This window comes from Sorex fumeus, unplaced genomic scaffold (genome assembly GCF_029834395.1).
Source record: "Sorex fumeus unplaced genomic scaffold, SorFum_2.1 ptg000095l, whole genome shotgun sequence".
Taxonomy (NCBI): domain Eukaryota; kingdom Metazoa; phylum Chordata; class Mammalia; order Eulipotyphla; family Soricidae; genus Sorex; species Sorex fumeus.
Window position 1 is genome coordinate 17,919,143 of NW_026606152.1, and position 17,800 is coordinate 17,936,942.

At 38.6% G+C, this 17,800-nt stretch overlaps 1 pseudogene; it reads left to right on the forward strand.

The window, feature by feature from the left end:
* The first annotated feature begins 2,210 nt into the window (after positions 1–2,210).
* On the forward strand, positions 2,211–2,307 carry LOC130040942 (uncharacterized; annotated as a pseudogene).
* The last annotated feature ends 15,493 nt before the right edge of the window (positions 2,308–17,800 follow it).

Genomic DNA, 17,800 nt, shown 5'->3' on the forward strand with positions numbered 1-17,800 from the left:
AATCCTAGTGCCCAAGAACAGATGACTTGTTAATAACACTTTGTTTCATCTACACAGTGGAGTACTATGCAGCTGTTAGAAAAGAAGAAGTCATGAAATTTGCATAAAGTGGATCAACATAGAAAGTGAAATGAGTCAGAAAGATATGGACGGACATTGAAAGGTTGTACTCATCTGTGGAATATAAAGTAACAGAATGAGAGACTAATACCCAAGAATAGAGTGATAAGGACTAGGAGGTATGCTCCAGGCCTTGGAAGCCGGCATCACATGCTGGGGGGAAAGGCAGCTCAGATAGAGGTCAGAACACCCACTAAAGGGTATTTGGAGGACCCGCTCTGGGTGGGAGATGCATGACAAAAGTAGACCATAGAGCCATTCTTTCTGCCCCACCAAGATCACGATTTGACCCCCACAAGAGGCTATCCGGCACGACCACAGCACCAGAGGCACGTGGAACCAATTCAGAACCCAGAGGCTTTTGGCAGAAATGTGACTGAACTATGCATTAAGCTACGGCACCATTCTCCCTCAGGTGGGAAAGGGTATTTGTCGCTTCTGCCTTTCTCCCCACTGGCGGCACGATTCCCACCACCTCAGAGACTATTGGACAGCCAGGTATGAGCTAGGGTGAGAGGGCAACTACATCCTCGTGGGATTGGGGGTGAGGGATGAAACCAGCCCATTCGTCCTGCCAGCCAAGACCATGAGTTGCCCACCACGAGTGGCTCTCTGGCATGCCATGGCCCCAGAGAACAAAAGAGAATGCCCTGCCACAAAGGCACGTTTGGGGGCATGGTGGGAGGAATACTGGTATCATTGGTGGTGGAGAACGATTTCCTTGAGCAGGCACCAGTTACATCTCCATTCGTCCTAGCCCTCAGATTTTAGCAAGTACCACATTGGAGGTTTTTTCACGGTCAGGGAAATGAGATACTTCATTGTTTCTGGGTTTTGGCATATAGAATACACCACGGGTAGCTTGCCAGTCTCTGCCATGTAGGCAAGATACGCTTGGTAACCTGCCATGTTCTCCGAGAAAGAGAACTGGACAATATGAGTTGTTGTCTTATCAACAAGATCCAGTCTCTGGATCTTGGCCATTGATGGAATTACATGGCTCCAGAGGCAGTCCGGGGGTGTAACCCTTAGCTACTGGAAGATGGGGGATCTGGATGGAGGAGGCCCATTCTTGGTCCGAGCAGTCTTGAATATCTCAGCCCCGGGTCCCGTACACCTGGGTTCCTCTGCCAGTTCTTCATGCATGAGGCTCCTTCAAGTGTGGTGAGAGTGGTCTTAAGCATACCTATTGCTGGTTGCAGAGGTCTTCAGCTGTCAGGTCTCTGCTCGGGGTGGTGAGGGAAACACAACCCACACACTCCAAGGGGCCCTGGTGAGGAAAGCCAGGTGCGGCGTCAGGAGACCGTCATTTCAGAGATACTTAGACTTAATTTTAGATCGAAAAGTACACATCATTCAAACAGTTGTATGTGCTTAGTAATAAAATATTACACACATGTTCAATCACCTAAGAAAGCCCATTCTGCTCAGGGAACTAGATTTTTAATTACAGGTCTGTTTTGCCCATGTGGAATGACTGAGAATCACTATGAGTAGATATAAAACTCACTATACACACAAAGATGCACACAGGTTACTTTGAGTCATCTGTGTTGTTAATGTGTCTTGGCCATTAAACTACATTGAGACCCCTTTTATGTCCTTTACAGGAGCCTCATGAGTCTCACCTTCCCTTCAAGTTGAACTTGTAATAAGGTGGAATGAAATCATCAATATGCTTCTCACCTCTTCCTTCAGGAGAAAAATCCTACTTACTTTCAAGGTGGTCAAAGTGCGGACAACGCAATCCACTGTTTTCTGGAGATGTACACGGGACCGAGGTGAGAATAGCAAAAGGCTCCAGTTTAATTTTCTTAATGAAGGTTTCAGGGTAGAGCATTAAACAAGACTGATACACCACCTTCCAAAAGAATTATTTTGCAAAACTTATGCCCTGGGTATGGTAAAAGATAATATGGTAAAAACCAGACTTTTCCTTCTGGGACATTAATGTTCTAAATTTATCACTTCAAGCTGCTTTGAAATACCTTCCTAGATTGGGAATCACTGTCTGCCATAGGAGTGAGTAAGGACAACACTCAAAGAAATCAGAAGAGAAAAATAGGGAAAAAAATCAGCTCTTATACTCAGTTTGGCAACACATATACTAAAATTGAAATGATACAGAGATTAGCATGATCCTTACACAGAGATGACAGGCCAACTTGTAAAGTGTTCCATATTTTTGTTGCATTAAGAATTAACAGGGCTACTTTAAGCTAAGACAAGCCCCACAAATACTCAAAATTTCGACATAAAGATAGCAAAAATCCCCATCACAATGATCTCTCTCAATGTCAATGGACTAAGTACACCAATTCAGAGGCACAGGATGGCAGGATGAAATAGAAAACTGAACCCAACATTCTGCTGCCTGCAAGAAAAATATCTGAATAATCAAAGCAACCATGGGCTCAAAGTCAAAGGCTGGAAAACAATTCTTCAAGAAAAGAACACCTCCAAAAAGCTGCAGTGGCCATACTAGTATCAGACCACGTGGACTTCAGGCTAAAGGTTATAAGAGACAGTGAAGGTCATTTGTTAATGATCATGGGATATGTACATCAGAAAGAACTCACCCTCCTCAATGTATATGCTCCTAATGACAGACCAGAAAAATACGTAAAAACAACTTCTAATAGACTTAAAGAAAAACATTGATAGCAACACAATTCTAGATGGAGATTTCAACAGTACTTTCTCACTTCTCAATAGATCAAACAGACAAAAACTCGGCAAGAAAATATTTTATTTGAGGGAAATAATGAACAACCATTGACTTAGAGAAGAAATCAAGGAGGAAATAAAAAGATTCCAGAAAAAAATGATAACGAGGAACTATCAGAACGTGTGGGACCGAGCAAAAGCAGTTCTAAGAGGAAAGTTTATAGCTCCGCCAGAATTCAACTGGAAGAAAGAAAGGGCCTACAAAAATAACTTACAGCTCAAGATTTTGGAAAATACCAAGAAAAGGAGTCCAAACTAGCCAGGAGGAAAGAAATAATAAAACCTGGAGCAGAAATCAATGAGATATAATCCCAAAATACAATCCAGTAGACCAACAAAAGCAAGAGATGGTTCTTTGAGAAAATAAATAAGATCGATAAACCACTAGCAGAACTCACAAAGAAGAAAAGAGAAAGAATCCTAATAAATCGAATCAGAAATGCAAAGGGGGACATCATAATAGAAACTACAAAATCCATAGGATCATCAGAGATTATTTTGAGAATCTTCACAGCAGGAAATGAGAGAATCTTGAATAAATTGATAAATTACTGGATTCCAATTACCTCCCAAGGCTGAACCAAGAAGATTTTGAAAACTCGAACCCATCACTACAAGGAAATTGAAATGATAATCAAAAGTATCCCCCAAAACAGGAGCCCAGGCCCAAATGGATTCACTAATGAAGTATTTCAAAACCTTTCAAGAGGACCTACTGCCAACATTTTTTAAGATTTTCCAGGAAATTGAAGAAACAGAAATACTCCCAAACAATTTCTATGAGACAAAGATCAGCCTGATACTCAAATCAGACAGAGACACCACAAAAAAGAAAATTACAGACCTATTTCCTTGATAAATCCAAAGATCCTCAAGATTATACCAGCAAAGAGAATCCAGAAACTCAACAAAAGGTCACACTCTATGACCAACTAGGTTGATCTTGTGGATGCAAGGATGGCTTAACATTCTCAAGTCAAACAACAGAATACACCATCTCAATAAAATAAAGATAAAAATCATATGATAATATCAATAGATGTAGATAAAGCATTTGAGGAGATCCAGCACCCATTCATGATGAAAAACTCTCAACAAAATGGGAGTGGAAAGTACTTTCCTCAATATAGTCAAAGCAAACTAACACAAACCCACACCAAGCATTATTCTCAACGGGGAAAAACTAAAGGCTTGGAGCAGAAATCAATGAGCTAGATTCCCAAAATAAAATCAGGCACAAAACAAGTTACCCACTCTCACCACTCCTATTCAACATAGTACTTGAAGTACTTGCCATATGATTTTGGTAAGAAAAAGATATCAAGGGCATCCAGATAAAAAAAGGAAGAACTCAAGCTTTTACTATTTGGAGATGACATGATAGTATACTTAGAAAATCCCAAAGAATCTACCAAAAAGCTCCTGGGAAGAATAGATTTTTTTACTAAAGTAGCATAATACAAAATCAATATCCAGTAGTCCATGGCTTTCCAAATACTATTAATGAAAGAGAAAAAAGAGATAGGCGAAAAACAATCCCATTCACAATAATAACCTCAGAAAATCAAGTATATTAGAATCAACTAAAAAGGTTAAGGACCTATACCAAAAAAACTCTACAAAACACTACTTCATGAAATAAAAGAGGATATGAGGAAATGGAATCACATCCCATGCTCATTGATTGAGAGGATTAACACTGTCAAAATGGCAATACACCCCAAAGCGCTATAAAGATTTAATGTACTTTCTATAAGGATACCCATAACATTTTTCAAAGAAATAGATTAAACCCTCTTGAAACGCATACACAACAATAAACTCCCATGATGAGCTAAAGCAATCTTTGGTAAAAAGAAGAAGGGAACAGCTTCCACAACTTCGAACCCTACTACAAAGTCGTAGTAATCAAATTAGCATGATATTCAGATAAAGACAGGCCTCAGATCAATGGAATATAGTCAAATATCCTGACGCTGGCCCTCAGATTATTATTACCTAATGTTTCATAAAGGCTCAATAAATATGAAGTTGAGCAAGGAAGTCTCTTCAACAAGTGCTGCTGGGAAAACTGGTCAGCAATATGCAAAAAAAATTAACTCAGACCTCTTTATCGTGCCAGGAACAAAGTCAGATCAAATGAATTAAAGACCTCAATATCATACCTGAATTCTTAAGATATATGGAGAAAAATGTGGGAAGATCCCTCCATGACATTAAAGCTAAGGGAAACTTCTAGAATGATACACCACTGACCAAGGAAGAGGAAGTGAAGATAACCAAATGAGACTACATTAAACCAAGAAGTTTCTGCAACTCAGAAAAAATGGTGACCATGCTAAAAAGACAGCCCTCATAATGGGGGAAAATTATTTATGCAATACCCATAAAATTAACCCCTTATTGTATATAACCCAAGATATATATGGCACTGGTAGAACTTCATGAGAAAAAGACATTCAACCCCACCAAAACATGAGGAGAAGAAATGAACAGAAACTTCCTCAAAGAATAAATACAAATGACCAAAAAACAGAGGTAAAATGTTCTACATCATGAATCATCAGGGAGATACAAATCCAAACAGCAATGAGATATCTCACACCACAGAGATTGACACACATCAAAAAGAACAAGAGCAACCAATGTCAGCATGGAAGTGGGGAGAAAGGGTCTCTTCTTCACTATTGGTGGGGATGCCGATTGGTTCAGCCTTTTCGGAAAACAATATGGGCATTTCTCAGAAAGCTACAAATTGAGCTTCCATGAATCCAGAAATACCACTTTTGGCAATATACTCCCAGGCCCCAAAACACACAGCAGAAATGCTATCTGCACTTCTATGTTCATTGCAGCACTATTCACAATAGTGAGAATCTGGAAACAACTTGTATGCCCAAGAATTCTCAATGATTAGTTAGAGAAACTATGGTATATCTAAACAATGGAATACTATGCAGCTGTTAGTGAAAATGAAGTTATCAAGTATGCTTATAAATGGATGTACATGAAGAGTATCATGCTGAGTGAGATGAGTCAGATGGAGACAGACAGATATAGGATTACATTCATTTGTGGGATATGAAAAAACATAACTTTAGATTAATACCTTAGAACAGTAGAAATAAGGGCCAGAATGATTGGTCCACTGTTAGAAGCCTACCTTATGGGCTGGGGGAGATGGCAGTTGGGATCTAGAAGAGACCACTATGACAAAGATAGTTGGAAATGATGATGCTGGAAAAGAACTGTGAAGTGAAAATAGGTAAAGGAAGAAACATGGTAACCTATCAGTTCCTGTGTTGTAAACCATGATGCCTCAAAAGGGAGAGATCGGTAGATAGGTAGATAGGTAGAAGAAAGGGAGAGACAGGTAGCGGGGGTGAGGAGAGAGAGAGGGAGAGAAAGGATTTCAGGGGGAAAACTGGGGACACTGTAGGTGGGAAATGTTCACTGGTGGAGCAATGGGTCTTGGAACACTGTATGACTGAAACCTACTCATGAACAGCTTTGTATCTCTTTATGTCCCAGTGATTCAGTCAATTACTCAATGGTGATTCAGTCAACCAGTCATGGTGATTCAATCACTCAATCAATCAATAAGTAAATAAATAAAAATCAACTCTTTGGGCCCAACCATACCTAGAGGGCACTCCAGCTTTATAGGCACATGAATCAAGTATCTTCTTAGTTTAAAATGAGTGTGGTATGAGTTTGTCACTTTCAAACATAAGAATTCTGATTAATCACCATGGAATGTTTGTTTAATATAATGTTTTCTGAATAATTTTTATGAGACAAGATCTGTGAATAAAACCTTCAAGTGAAGAAAACAACATTCAATTATTTCTGTCACTTATTCATTTCACACTTCACTTAATCACTTAACTTCCCGTTAGTCGTTGATTTGCTCGAGCGGGCGCCAGTAACGTCTCCATTTGTCCCTGTCGCGTGCTTCAGGGTCAGGTGAATGAGACCAGTTGTAGTTACTGGTTTTGGCATATCGAATACACAGCGGATAGATTGCCAGGCTCTTCCGTGCGGGAGGAATACTCTCGGTAGCTTGCCAGTCTTTCCGAGAGGGATAGAGGCTTTTGGGGTGACCTCTAATCACCCTTGTAGGTGTTACCATATTTGAACCCTATCAAATATGGTACGACAATTCCAGAAGATGGGTATTTAGTGTTTTATTATGTGTCGCGCGACTGCTTGCGGCCGCGCGGGTCCGGAAAGCGTCCTGGAGTGTGGCAACGGCTGGGTAGTGGAAGTAGTGTCGAGAGTGGAAGTCTGCCAGTGGGGTATTTATCTGGGTAGGGTGGGTCTCCTGTGCACAATTCGATCCCTGGGTGGTTGATGGAAGCAGACAGGGCAGGGTAGGGTGGGGCTCCTGATTAGAATCCCTTTGTTACCTGTGGTGGTGGGCGCAAGCAGAGAAGCTCTGTCCCTGGGTCCGCCGAGCCTGGAGTCCAAGGTCTCAGAGAGTTCCGCTTATCTTGTTCTGTGGGTCTTCAGCTGTGCGTGGGTCTCGGCCGGAGCTGCCGCGTGGGTCCGGAAAGCATCCTGGAGTGTGGCAACGGCTGGGTAGTGGAAGTAGTGTCCACTTATCTCCTCTGTGCCCCTGGCTGAGCATTTGCAGATTAAATAAGCCTTTGAGAATGAAGTGGGACTCATAAAAGCCAGCTTGAGAAGAAAGGAAGAAGAAAGCCAGAACAAAACGCAAGAAGTCTCCAAACTTCAGACTGAGGTGCAGAATACTAAACAAGCCTTAAAAAATCTAGAGACCAGGTAGGTGGTTGATTTGTCCAAATACAAAGCAACAAAAAGTGATTTGGAGGCACAAGTTTCCAACCTAAGTGAAAAGCTGGCCAATCTGAATAGGAAATATGAAGAAGTGTGTGAGGAGGTTTTGCAAGCCCAAAAAAGGAAACTGTCAGCAAAAGATGAGAAAGAATTGCTACATTTCAGCATTGAGCAGGAAATCAAAGACCGGCAGGAAAGGTGTGATAAGTCCTTAACAACCATCACGGAGTTGCAGAGGCGAATACAGGATTCTGCTAAAGAGATTGAAGCAAAGGATAATAAGATAACTGAGTTGCTTAACGATGTGGAGAGACTAAAGCAGGCCCTCAACGGCTTCTCGCATCTCACCCACGCCAGCGGGAGCCGCAGTAGGAGGCAGAGCCAGCTGGTGGACAGTCTGCAGCTCCAAGTGAAGACTCTGCAGCAGCAGCTGGCTGATGCTGACAGACAGCACCAAGAAGTAATTGCGATTTATCGGACACATCTTCTTAGTGCCGCACAGGGTCACATGGATGAGGACTTATTCATTTATTCAATTATTATTATGGAAAATAGGATTCAGGTGAGAAAACAAGAAATCTTTTACTTATAGTATGAACTTCTAATGTCTGGACTGCAAATTTCTAACATCTTTAGATTGGCTATAATATAGCTAGTTCTGCTTGAGAAATAATTGACTTCTGTCCAATATTCTGAATTTTGCCTTATTGTGTGGCCTGAATAAGTACTTCTATGAATAGAAATTATTAATTATCATTAGAAGCCATTTGAATGTTAATTTATATTGTTGTGATTTATATTTTAATCTAATTACTTTTTCTAAAAGAGATAAATTTGGATGTGGCAGATTGAATCCAATTGAGTCCTGAAGAGGTCAGGGAGTAAATGAAAATTATAGGAAGAATTTGATGAATTGGAGGAGGGGAAGGGCTTAAAGGCCAAAATATTTCACCACCTGAATTTAATAAAATTTATTTATTACGTTATCATAATGAATGACAGCATCACTTGGTACAGTAGTTCAGATGAAATATAGGATTTTTCTAAGAACACACACACACACACGGATACATGCACACATACTCATTCTCTCTCTCTCTCTCTCTGTCTCTCTCTTACACATGCATGCATGAATTCTTATAAACTCAACATTCTCACACAATAGCACTCATAAACACACACACTTATAATCTCTTCCCATCTTTCCACCCTCCCCTGCAGTCCACACCACCCCTGATCCCTATCTCCAGCTACTTAAATACATGCTACCCATCTACAGTTTTCATCCAAGCAATTGCTAAAGAAACAACAAAAGTGTTCATGTGTGTACAGATTTACTCATTTTATTTTGCCTCTTTTATATACCTTAGGCCTTCAACATTTTAAAAACGCAATACTGTTTACTATAGAATATACCACTGCCACCCCTAATATCTACAAGCTACTAGAGAAAAATAAATTATCAAAGAAGCTACACAACAGTCCTGAATTTTCTTGTTTGGTATCAATTAACCTCTAACAAGTTTTATAATAGGTTGGGTCCAAAATGCTGCTGCGTGTCAGTATTTCCTGGGGCACTATCTTGAGAATCCAAGTATGGAAACCCTTGCTCATAGCATTGTCACTCCCGGTGTGGGTGTGGGCAGCAGCATTGATGGTATCTGACCACTTTTTTTTTTTATGCATTGCCTCACTTTTTATTCTTTTAATGCTTACTACTGAAACACCATGAGGTACAGTTGTAGACTTACAAATTTTTGTGCTTGGGTTTCAGTTATACAATGATCCAGTACCCATCCCTCAACCAGTGCCCATTCTCTGTCATTTACATTTTTTTTTAATTTTTGTTAGTGAAACACCATGAGGTACAGTTATAGATTTACATATTTCTGTGCTTGGGTTTCAATTGTACAATGATCAAATACCCTTCCCTCCACCAGTGCCCATTTTCCACCACCACGGTTCCCAGTGTCCCTCCACGCCCTATCCCCCCATCCCACCATGCCTTTGTGCCAGGGCATTCCCTTTTGTTCTCTCTCTCCTTTTGGGTGTTGTGGTTTGCAAAAGAGGCATTGACTGGCAATCATGTCGGTCTTTACTCTACTTTCAGAATGCTTCTCCAATCCTGGGAGGATCCTCCAAACACCCTTTATTTGGTGCTCCTTACTCTATATGAGCTCCCTTTCCCCCTAGAATGTGTGGCTGGATTCCATACCATGGAGCAAAACTCCTGGTATTAATCTCACTGGCCACTTTTTGAATGAAAGCTGGTGTCTCTGGTCCCATGCCAAACAATTTAAACAAGCATCTGCAATAAAGATTCCCCACTTATTTTGTGAAATGAGGGTCTTTCTTAAGAGCCTTTCAGACTGGAGTGATAGCTCACTGGAACGACTGTGGACTTTGCCTGCAAAAGAAACAGATTCATTTCCTGGCACAACATAGTACCCTGAGCAACACTGGAAGAGACCCTTGAGCCAAAGCAGCACCTGAACATGACTGGATGTGTCCCCAAAGAACCAATAACCATCAGTACATCTAGTTAGAGTAACCGTCAACAAAATAGTGCCTCTTTTCTCCATTCATAATACTCAAAATTCTGACTGCAGTATCATTAAGAATACTAAATAGTTCCCGTAAATTTTATTCTTCTTCACATATATTTACTCTAAAATAATTTATATTTCGTTTTAAACTACAGGTAAAAAAGTAAAATTATAACTTTTTTAAAAAATTAAAAATAACGCCTATACATAGCCAGGTACGACTCCAAAAACAAAAAAGCAATCAAGCAAGCAAGCAAGAAAGAAAGAAATTAAAAATTAAAAACAATGTTGTTTCCAGTGCTAAGGATCAATCACAGATCATCATACAATGGAAGGCAAATTCTGAATCACTGAGTTATAACCCTGTTCTTAAATATTTACAAAGGTCTTATTTGATGTCTCATTACATTTTCTCTTTTTATTAAAAAATGCTTTTTGTAGTAGACCTGATTGCCACCTTACCTCCTACTTCATGCCCTTTGCTTCTCTTGTATATTTTAAGATACATATTATATTTAATATAAATAAATATATATAAATACTTATAAAATATTGTATATTTTAATATATATATCTTATATATTATAAGACCCAGTTGTCACCTTATCCTTCCTAAATCCATGCTTTCCTTTGACAGACTTTCCAAGATCATGTATGGCTTCCTTTAACTTGGCAAAAATGGAAACCTTATTTTCTGTATGCTCTCACGCTAGAGGTGATGATGTTTTTGATCCTGGAGAGGTCTTTTCTGGGGAGTTTTCTGGCTGTTTCTACTTGACTTCAAAATATCTAAAGGTAAGTCATCATCTTTTTTTTTGCGTTTTTGGGTCACACCTGGCAATGTACAGGGGATACTCCTGGCTCTGCACTCAGGAATTACTCCTCACGGTGCTTGGGGGGACCATACAGGATGCTGGGAATCTAACCTGGGTAGGCCGTGTGCAAGGCAAATGCTCTACCTGCTGTACTATAGCTCCAGCTCCCCCCCCCATCCCCATAATTCATCATCTTGAGGGCCTCAGATTTTTACCTTTGATTTAGAAACTTCATCTTTACATTGACACAGTAAATTGAAACCACAAAACCATTGAATGGCATGTTATAATTGTAGCAGCCATGAGCAAACATTGATAAACCATAAGTTGGCATAAATGAATTCTGTCTCAGAGGCTTCACTTCTGAGGATCCCTGTCTGTTACATATACCAGGATCAGAATCTACATCAGGCCATCAGTAGAAATTGTCCAACCGAAAGCTAGCCATCCACTGGGATCAGAATCCTTGATCCATCTAACTTGTAATTTTTCACTCATGACTTGTTGACCTTGTTTCAGTTGGAGACATCCAGAGCATCAACTCAGCTTTCCAGTAATTTCCACAAGAAATCCAAATACCTAAGAATGTTATCATTTCTTACGCCACTGTTAAAAATTTTTTTGGAATCCCACGGTAAGATACTATCATTAATGTTATAATATTACTGTTCTCCATAGTCCAGATCTCCCGAAAGAACACTCTACCCTTCTCTCTCCAAGTGCAGACTCCCGTTTAAGATGTTCCTGAGCATACTTCTAATAGTGTCACTCAGGTTCTCCCCTAAAGTGCACAAGTTAAGTTCATACCACTCCAAGTTCTTATTCCTAAACTACCAGAGTCGACTTTGTCCTCAAACTTGTGTTCTCCCTTGAAGAAATACCGTGCTTCCTTTCTCCACGTCTCTCTTTGCTTGCTTAGTTAAACGAGTGTTCTCTCTTGAACATATATTCCATTCCACCCTACACCTGTTTCACAAGTTTCTAAGTGTTTTTCAGTAAAATCTATTTTGCTTCATTAAACTGAAAATTTTAAAACACCAGAGCATTGTTAAAACCAATATTTGTATCTTTAAATGACAAATTTTGAAAATGAAAGGTGGTAAAGCAATGGAATACTACTCAGTTTTATGAAGTGAAATCTTCTTATTATTTGTATAAAAATGGATAACATGAGGATATTATGGTTAGTGTCATAAACCAGGCAGAGAAAGATAGGCATCATACAATTTCATGCATATGTGGCATATGGAGAAAACAAATTAAAAGAATAAAATGTGACAGACAAACGTCTAAATCATTATTTATATTCTATGATTTATAATTCAATTAATAATGGTTTGTCATACACATAATTCCAACATGACACTCCTCATTCTCTCAAAAAATAACCCCTTCCTCTCCCCAAACCCCCAGAATCCCTCCCTCCCAATCCCCTGACTCAATTGTGTGGATCAGTTCTCCCCTTACATTGCCCTTGAACCTTTGTTGCTACCTTGCTGTGTGTCTTTACATCCCATATATGAGAAAAATCTCTCTGTATCTGTTCCTTTCCTTAAGGCTAACTTTACATGCATGATATCCTCTACTTTCATCCAATGTTGAAAATTGCATAGTTTTGATCTTTTCAAAGCAATTAAAACAAACTATAGAACTATAAGACTATTTAGTTACCAGAAGGAAAGGTGTAATCAAAGTGGAAAAATTGAACAATGGTGAATGACAGAGTAGGCCTTTCAGTGGTGAGTGTAATGTGATACATGCATGTTGATTCTGCATAATCCTAAAATTTAAGCAGTTCTATAAAGTAATTATAAATAACAAATAGTATTTAAATAATTGGCATTTATCTATGGTTTTGACATATCTTTTGTGTCAAACTATCAGAAATAAAAATAAAGTGAGATAGAGATATGGTGTATCACTATACTTTTAAATAAGAGAAGTGATGAAAATTTCTCTGTCTTGATAAACTGTCATATAAATTGATTCCATAATCAAATTTATATACTCAAGGAAAAATAAAAGTCAACCAACTTAATCTTTTGCCTTCACTCAGGTTCCCATCTATTGATCTCTGGCAGACAAAACAATTTGTATTTCATTTTATTTTTAATTTTTATTAGTGAAACACCATGAGGTACAGTTGTAGATTTACCAATTTTTGTCCTTGGGTTTCGATTATACAATGATCAAATGCCCATCCCTCCGTCATTGCCCATTTTCCACCACCATGGATTCCAGTATCCCTCCCACACACATCCACCCATACCACCATGCCTCTTTGGCAGGGCATTCCCTTTTGTTCTCTCTCTCCTTTTGGGTGTTGTGGTCTGCAAAAGAGGCATTGAGTGGCAATCATGTTCAGTCCATAGTCAGAATTTTATTTTCAAGAGATTTCTTGGCAGAGATTTGGCATTCTTTGCTAGCAACCAACTCATTTTCTTCTGCTTTTTTTTCTAGAAATATATATTTATACTAAGACTGACTAGTCATGGCACCAAATGACAAATGTCCCTGTTTTTACTTCAGTTCTATTGACTAATTATCATATATTATTTGCAGTGGATAGAAAATAACTGCCCAAAATTCTTGGGGTAATGGAAAATGTTTATTCTTCCCTTAGTTTGGAAAATCCCTGTCACTAGTATAGTGACATTCATCGATATTTGCAAACACGATGATTAATAAGAGGTAAACCATGACTGCCACTTCAAGGAAGAATGGGCCTTCAGCAGACATCTTCTTTTGCAGAAGGATACCTCTAGCCTGGGTGTGGGTAAAACAAGAGAGCTGTGAGCTACTGGCAGTAAATACATGCTCTGAGGGTATGTGGTGACACTGCTGAGAAATGTAGAGAGCCCTGATTAGGTAGGGTCATGGGGGGAATGGAATGATGAAAAGAAAGCAGAGCAACAGGACAAGGTGATAGATTCCTTTGTATAAAAGTTTTCATCTCTATTGTACTAATCTGTGAAAAACAGAACAAGCTTCTTATCATTCTTTCTGGCAATATATTATACTTAAATAGTGCTTCAGGAAAAAAATGGTCCCCTTGTTAGTTGATATAGCCTGAATATCTGTGAGGTCTTTGAACTCTATGTATACACTGCTGATGACTTAAACCAATCTCACTATTTAACTACCTAAACTGCTGTGGTCTCACCATTTAACTCTCTAAACTCTGATGGCTCCAAATCTTCTAAGATCAACTTTCATCTCTTCCATGATATCCAGGATTCTCTTCCCAACCTTCAACTCTCCCTTTCTTTCTCCATCTCTCTACCAACTATGCTCTCCATGCCAAAATTTGCTAAGACAAGCTTTCTTGAAATATAGACATAAGTTGACTTCTCTTTTTTCAACATTTAGGCAATTTTGATTTACAAAGTCATTTATAATGGAGTTTTGTCATACAATATTCCAATTCTAATCACACCACCAGTGTCTTCATTCCTCGACCAACAAACGACCCATTTCGCCCAGCATTCCCACCGATTTCCTTGACGAACACATTTTGAAGTTTAACTATTGTACTTTGGGTTCCATACTTACAGTGGTTTTGGCATTGGTGGTTAAGATATACACCTCAACTTTTTCATGCTGGCCTTCCTAGATCAATGCCAATTTATACCATGTAGGGAAAATATATTAGAACAAAACATTAAGCTCCAATTTTTTTCCTTTTTTTTTTCTTTTTATTAGTGAAACACCATGAAGTACAGTTATAGATTTACAATTTTTGTGCTTGGGTTTCTATTATACAATGATCAAATACCCCTCCCTCCACCAGTGCCCATTTTCTGCCACCATGGATAATATCCCTCCCACCTCAACCCCCAACCCATCCCACCCTGCCTCTGTGGCAGGGCATTCCCCTTTGTTCTCTCTCTCCTTTTGGGTGTTGTGGTCTGCAAAAGTGGCATTGAGTGGCAAAAATGTTCAGTCCATAGTCTACTTTCAACATGCATCTCCCCTCCTGGTTGGATCCTTCAAACACACTTTATTTGGTGCTCCTTTCTCTATCTGAGCTGCCCTTTCCCCTAGAATGCCCGGCTGGCCTCTAAGCTATGGAGTAATGCTCCTGGTGCTGATCTCAGCTATTATTGGATATTAATCTCGTATTTTGTTACTTTATATCCCCCAGATGAATGCAATCTTTCTATGTCTATCCCTCTCTTTCTAACTCATTTCGCTTAGCATTATACCATATTGTACCACTTGTATGTAAATTTTATGACTTCATCTTTTCTAACAGCTACATAGTACTCCATTGTATAGATGTACCAAAGTTTCTTTAACCAGTCATCTGTTCTTGGGCATTCAGGTTTCTTCCAGTTTCTGGCTATTGTATAGAGTGCTGCAATGAACAAACAATTTCAGATGTCACTTTGACTATACATTTTTGCCTCTCTGGGATATATTCCCAGGAGTGCTATTGATGGGTCAAATGGGAGTTCAAGTTCTAATTTTTTGAGAATTGTACGTACTGTTTTCCAGAAGGACTGAACCAGTCGACATTCCCACCAACAGTGAAGGGGTGTCACTTTCTCGCCACATCTGTGCCAGCATTGGTTGCTTTTGTTCTTTTGAATGTGGACCAGTCTCTGAGGTGTGAGATGGTATCTCATTGTGGTATCTCATTTTGATCTGCATCTCCCTGATGATTAATTATGTAGAGCATTTTCTCATGTGCTTTTCAGTCTGCCAGGGGGTTGTCCTGTCCAGTTCACACTATTTTCTTTTCGATCAGAATTGTTTAAAGATTATTTGATAATTATTTGATAATTATTTGATTATTTGATAAATTTGGAGCTTAATGATTTGTTCTCATGTATTTCCACTACATGGTGTCAGTGGGCATTGATCCAGGAAGGCCAGCATTAAAAATTTGCGGTGTATGTCTTAACCACCAATGCCAACACTACTGTAAGTATGGAACCCAAAGTACAATAGTAAAACTTCAAAATGTGTTTGTCAAGGAAATCGGTGGGAATGCAGGGAGAAATGGGTCATTTGTTGGTGGAGGGATGCAGACACTGGTGGTGAAAATTCTCTACATCATTAATCATCAGGGAGATGCAGAACAAAACCACAATGAGATTCCATCTCACACCTCTCTCAGGTGTGAGAGAGAGAACACAGGGGATTGCCCTGCCACAGAGACAGGGGGGATGGGGGGATGGGGGTGGGAGGGATATTATCCATGGTGGTGGAAAATGGGCACTGGTGGAGGGATGGGTATCTGATCATTGTATAATTGAAACACAAGCACAAAAAATTGTAAATCTACAACTGTAAAAAAAAAATAAAATAAAGGGAAAAATTAAAAAAAAAAAAGAAAGCAAGAGATTGCAGCCTAAAGAAGAAAGGATTATACTAGGCACCCTTTATGTACTCCTGTCCCCTAGGAAAATCCATCTTTGGGAAAAGTATGTATTTTACACCATTAACTTTTGAATTTTGTGGGACTGGACATTTTTATTTCAGAATGGATACTTCTTTAATAACCTAATCCTTTAAAAAACTATAGAAGTCACAACTTCATCACAGTCTTCAGCAGAAGATTTCCAATACATATTGTCTAAAGGACCTCTAAGAGATAAAAATAAATACACACTCAATCACGATTTGTATGAGTTATGCTTGTTCAACACATTGGTTACACAGGAAAGCAAAATATTGGTACTTTTGTATCCAGGTAATGAGTGTTTTACTGTTCAAGAAGAAAAATGACCCAGAATATTCCTTGGAATCTATTTGGGTCTTAGTTCTCTTATGCTAAGAAAAAAAAAACCCTTCCTTTTTTTGGTTGTTGTTGTTGTTACTGTTAAAAGTTAAATAAGAGGTTTGATCAGGCATCCTCATATTTTGTGTTATGAATTATAAATACTTCTTATCATATATGTTATCTGCTGTGCCTGTAATAAAAGAGACTTAATTCTAAAAAAAATAAAGAAAATGTAATGGTGTTGACTAGATTATATCAAGATCATTTTTAGCTATACATTTTGATGATTCATCCTTGATTCACTGATTGATACTTTGAAATGTCCCAGTTCATTCTCATTCAGAGAAGTCATTTATTTTTCCTAGTATTGATGTGTACAGGGAATTTGTCACAAAATTCTTTATATAAAGTATATTGAGGGACTCAATGATAATGTTTTATTACAATTTTGCAAATAATTAAAAAAATACACTTTTAAAAGATTTTCTTGGTTCTATATATAAAAGCTAAAGTACAAAAATTAAGGTTAACTCAATATTTTCTAAAGTTGTTACATTAGTATTTGAAAAGAAATTTTAAAAGATTCAGGGAGATGGGATGGGAAAAAGTCATGGATCCTTAAATATCAGAAGAAGTCTTTGGGTATGTGGGGCAGGGGAGTGTCTAGGAAAGTTGAGATCACACTCAGTTATGTGATCTAATCTCTATATATCTAATCTCTGAATTAGATACCAATGATATATCCTCACAGATGTATTCATATGACTATCATGTACAGTAGTGAGACCAAGGGAAATAATTCTTAGCATTGACATTCTTGGAAACGGAAGTAATAATCAGGTTTTTATGATTAAGTTGTTATGATTTCATAAGCAGTGTTTGTTTCCTTAACCTAACTGGAATGTCTTTAAAAGACCAAATATAGGAAACTTAATTCACATTTAATTTAATATAGATAATGCTGAATTTACAGGTTAAATAGAGATATCTTTTCAAAAGTCTTTCAGAGACACTGTCCTTTACTTGTTTTATTAGGAACTGAATGTGGTAACCTATAATCTCTA